Source organism: Pistacia vera, unplaced genomic scaffold, assembly GCF_008641045.1.
Source record: "Pistacia vera cultivar Batoury unplaced genomic scaffold, PisVer_v2 Contig291, whole genome shotgun sequence".
In the NCBI taxonomy this organism is placed as follows: Eukaryota; Viridiplantae; Streptophyta; class Magnoliopsida; order Sapindales; family Anacardiaceae; genus Pistacia; species Pistacia vera.
The window spans coordinates 575,786-581,220 of NW_022196103.1; the positions used below are offsets into that span (position 1 = coordinate 575,786).

The 5,435-nt window shown below is 35.7% G+C and overlaps 1 pseudogene; it reads right to left on the bottom strand.

The window, feature by feature from the left end:
* Positions 1 to 1,156: 1,156 nt before the first annotated feature.
* LOC116134759 lies at positions 1,157 to 1,964 on the bottom strand (annotated as a pseudogene).
* Between the last annotated feature and the right edge of the window lie 3,471 nt (positions 1,965 to 5,435).

Below are 5,435 nucleotides of genomic sequence, written 5' to 3' on the forward strand. Positions count from 1 at the left end.
GTGCTTTCGTTTTGGTAATGGTCAATTTAATCAAGTGTTTTGATGGATTCCTCCAACACAAAGTGGGCAAGTGGGGAGTTGCTGAAGCATGCAATCTGTTAACCAACAAAATAACTCCTATTTCTGCTAAGTCAAGATTTGAATATAATCTAAATCATTCTACTTTAACCTCATACTCATAGTATATGAGGAAGATTCTTTGAATATTCTATGCCTAGTCATACCTTTAAACATTCTACATTTTTATTTCATTAACACAAATGACAGTTTTTATGTAATTTATAAGCCCTCTTCTAACTACCATATTGAAACCAATACCCAAAACCCAAAAACTCTCAACTTCAACTATCTCCATTCACATCCACCGTGGGGTCTTCTGTTGGGCTTTATTGGTATAATTATTGTTTAATATCCTGGACCATATTTAGTTGTCCGTTCCTCATTGGAAGAGAGTAATGTTATTCATACCACTTTTTACACCATTTATTATATTATGATGTGAAATATGCACAATCACACAAATTCATTATATTTTAAATTAAAAATTGTGTGGTTGTGGCATATGCCACGTCATGATATATGAATATGGTATAAAAGAGTGGTGTAAATATAGTATTACTCTTGGAAGATGCAAAGAAAAAAACCTGACGTCCTCCATATAGCTCTTACTATTTCAGGATACATTTGGAAGATGTCAAGAAAAAAACCTTGACGTCCATCCCTACCCGTATAAGGTAGGATACCGGTCAGGTATAATATTTTAGATCGTTTAAATCGACCTGTTTTGAACTCATACCAAACCATCCGCCCGTTTTCTAAATCTACTTAAACTTAGACTTAGTAAAATGGGTATGTAACCATGGGTTGACCCATACCCACCGAATACATATAGGGTATGGGTCCGCCTTACAGATGTGGAGATTGGAACCTTACCATCACTAATTTCGTTAATTGATATAAAATCTTTTATGTAAAGTCCAAATTATCCTTAACCACAAAAGTGAAAAAGAAAATATAAAAACTAATAAGTTTCTCTTTCATAAATGAGATAATCATTTTCTTCCCGATTAAACTAGGGACTAAAAACAAGCAGAAGATACACTTGATAAATAAAATACTTTTTCAAACACTTGGTGCATGGAAATAACATTACATATTAAGAACAACTTAAATTAGGAGCAATTAGCTGATTCATTACCGATTTAGAAAGCCCCGTCAACAACCAGTCATGCCCGGAGACAAGCTCAGAGTCTTTACACGCAAGAAACAATACAGCATCCGCCAGTGTCTGGCTCTCAACGCTTCTCCTTTCAAAGGCAGAGTGGCCATACAGCTTATCAACCTCCTCCATAGACTTCCATACGACTGCAAGTCAATGGAGTAGCCACCCACACGGTGAAACGCAGTTCACCCTAATCCCATGCACCCCCAGCTGCACACTCGCTGATCGAACAATCCAAGTACTGCATGCTTCGACATATGATAATCAGTCCGCCTTTTCCCTCCGTGACTCGCAGCCACACTCCCCGTGCACACTATACTCCCCTTCACGTGTCCCTCTACCATTGCACGTGCCGCGTACTTTACACAAGCTGCCATGCCACGTACGTTGACCTCGAACAAACGGTCAAACTGTGAAAAGTTAAGATCGAGAAGGATCTGATCGGAGCCACTAATAATCCAGCATTGGAACATAATATCTAACTGACCGTAATTTTGAAAAGTTGAAAACAATGCTCACCTGTTTTCATCGGTAACATCACAGTGTAAATACTTACACTGTGAGTTCCAATCGAAATGGCTACTTGTTGGCCTGTTCATCCTGGATATCGGCAATAACGATCATGCGGGCACCGTGATCTCGCGAAAAGACGTGCCGTGGCTGCCGATGCCGCTTGCGCTCCGGTGATAATTGCTACTTTGCCTTCAAGTTTGCTGCGCTGCATTGAAGATTCAGCCAATATTATTGTAAATTACACGGAAATGCACGTAAACTAGGATTTAGTTATAGAGAAGGAGATCGGCATGGGGGCTTTGTTTCCGATTGTGGGGCTACGTTTGGGTCCATTCACCTAACCATAAACTTATGATGCACATGTTTTGAACATCTCTGAAAAAAATTCAGATTTAGGGTGAAAATTGTGTGGAATCTACCAGGGCAGCCGGCAGCGTAAGTTAGCGTTAGCGACGGTGATGGGGAAATTGTTTCACTTGAGCGCGTTTATTTCGTTTGCGGAACAAAAGAATGTGATTACGATGTTGTAATATTCTAAATTTCTAATTAGTTGTGATTAAGAATATGATATGATGTTTGTATGTGTAATTAAGAATGTGATTTTGTGTGTAATTATTGAATAATGGTTTAATATATCATTTTATTGCATTTGTAAAAACTATTATCTATTATATCAAATAATACAAATTACATATGTTTATTTAGAGTTGACATTTTACAAATTACTGTTTATTAAGATTGACTTTTACAAAATTAAATATTACATAAATCTTCGTAGGGAACTACTTGAGAGGAAAATAAAAGAGTATTTATTGTGAAGTAAACGATTTTTCCCACCCAAGGTTGTCTTAATGATACTTTTCACCCAAAAAAATTTCAAAAAGTATAGTTTCCACTAAAAGTTATATGCGTTAATATCCAAAATACACTTCACTTTCTCAAATAGTGTTCGGCAGTTACTAGGAGATAAGGTAAGAGGGATTTTGTAAGTGGAGGCCGATGGATCAAATGGTAGTGACTGATTGAATATTCGTTAACGAAATTGGAAGAAATCAACTAAAAATAAAAAACCTTAGCTTTGCGATAGTCGAATAATCAGCAAAAAACCAGTAGGGTTAGAGTGAGAGTGGTTTGCAGAGAGAATACCAGAGGTTCAATGTTGGCAACAGAGAGAATTTCGCTACCAGAATCGATTTTGGATAGTAACGGAATATTAATTTTGGATGAGAAGTAGAATTTTAAAACTTTTAAATAGAAAAGTTGTCATTAAAGCAAACCTGGGTGGGAAAAAGTCGCTTACTCTTATTTGTAATACAAACACAAACTTACACCGTGGATTATTAATTGAAATAACAAGTCACAAGTTGTGTTAAATTAAAACTGAAGTTACAACTTTTATTAGTTACATAATATAACATTTTGATGATATAATTGATATGTTGATTTCATTTAAGATTTGTAGTCATCTGTTTTGTCATTAAATAGGTATTTTTTGTACAATCACGCTATAAATAAATATTCATTTTTATTTTTTTAGGTACCACAAAAAGAAAAATAATTATAAATATATCATGAAAAATAATATTTGGGTAATTTAATAACATGAAATATAATGAAGCACATGAAAACTTTAGCTTGATAATCATGTCCTTTTAATGTAAATTCAATCACCACATTAATGCGCAGTACAAAATCTCAACAAGCAAATATTTGAAATTCCCAAAGAATTCAGTATTAATGGAAATCATGTTATGGCAGCCCGCCCTTTTTTGAGAATGACAAACTCATAAATATAAATCCAAACCTGCCAACAAAAAAAAAAAGGAGCAAAAATTGAACACCTTTTCACTACCCTTTCCCTGCTGGTTGTCGACCATTTCAAAAATATGAGGTAAGACATCTATATTGAGGTTAATTAAATTCTTAATTAAGTTTAGATCAGAAAAAAAGATTATTGAATTACATTTTTTTTATTAATTGTATATAAACTTATTTCTTTTGGATGAGTGCGATAACAAATTATAGACAAATACATTTATTTAATGAAAATATGAGATGATATTTCAATAATATAACTCAGTTGAACGTAACCTGTTGTTGGGTAAACTAAGGTAAATTGCACGTGTTTTTTTCTCTTACTAGATTGTTATTTGTAATGCTTACGTGTTGATTTCGTATTACTCTCTAGTGTTTCATCTCAAAATCAAAACTATTCAGCTCTAACCTGGTATTCTCATCAGAGTTCAGACGCCCAACTTAGTGTGATATTCTTTTTCCTTCCAGGACAACTCTTAACTCTAGTTTTCGGAACCTACTCCTTAAGTGATAGCTGTTTATTTATTGAGTTAAAAACATGTTCCACCCAAAAAATAGCCCATTGACCATTCATACCCACATTTAAATACCATTTCAGCACCCAAAACATAATTTTATTAGTAAATTTTTTGTCAGAAGAGTAAAATGGTCCAAAGCCATAATTAATGAGGACATAATGGTCACCAAACAATGGCTACCAAGAAGAAGAATGATGCACATTAGCAACGTCAGATCCGGCGGGTTTTTGCCATTTTTCGGCCGATCCTAGCGTTCAAAATCACTTTCGAACACATTAGAGAATCCCCATCACCTCCTTACAAATTCCAAGCCTCCATTTGCCATCATCACTCACCATTTCGCATTAGGCGATTTATCCCTATCTGTTGCATCCTCTAGTGCTTTGAACGATGTAACATACTCATTTCCGGCTTCACCCCTAGAAGCGGTGAAGAAGGGAGGGATGACTCCCTGCAATAAGAAAAAAACAATCAATTTAAGCCACATTTAAAAGCAAGTGCATATTCAAAAGATTAATCATTTAATCTTACCAAGCCGCTTGAATTTCCATGTTTATTTTGTGGTAATCCCAATGGGTACACTTCTCGATGTGCCACCGCAACATCCTAGGAAATTGTAGTCGTTCATTCGAAGTCTTCATCCTTCCCCCCGCTTATCCAGGACAGGGATGACCTCATACATCAAAGCCTACATTGTAAAAAAGTTTTATAATAATTAAAACACATATAATACAAAAAATATAACAAAAAGCTATAATATTTATGCATTGCCCATAGGAAGCTAAACAAATTGTACGTGCTCGGTTATTTTCTCGACAGATTGGCAATGGTTTAACGCCATGTCTTTCCTTGCAGGGAGTCCATGGTTAGCTGAAATGATACTCGTCCGCAGGATAAGCATTAAAAGTCCATGTTGCTTGCAAACTTCACCCAATCCGTATTAACAGCTTTTGTTGAGTTAGAAGCCATTAGGATCGAATGATGAACTAATCAGTACATCTTGAACCTCTCTGAAGAGGTATACCACATCTCTTAAACTTCATCAAATCGCGTCCTGTAATAGACGTCTTCCCCAAAAACCTTTTAGCCAAGTTATCGACTGCCCTACTCTTCTTTATTTCTCTCTTGCTCTTCTGCATCTGGAAATTCCACATCTTAGAGTGCATCAGCATATTCCATCATCCCAAAACGCAGTGGCTTCCCATCCACACGAACCTATTTCATTTTTTGTGGCTTTTAACTGAGTGCAGGAATATTATGCACTCCCTGCCCCCAGAATGCATTTCCAATTTCCTCCGATGTTCCCAAAATGAATGAAACAACTATTTGAATCGGTCCATACCCTTCTTGTTCCTGTAAAATCTCAA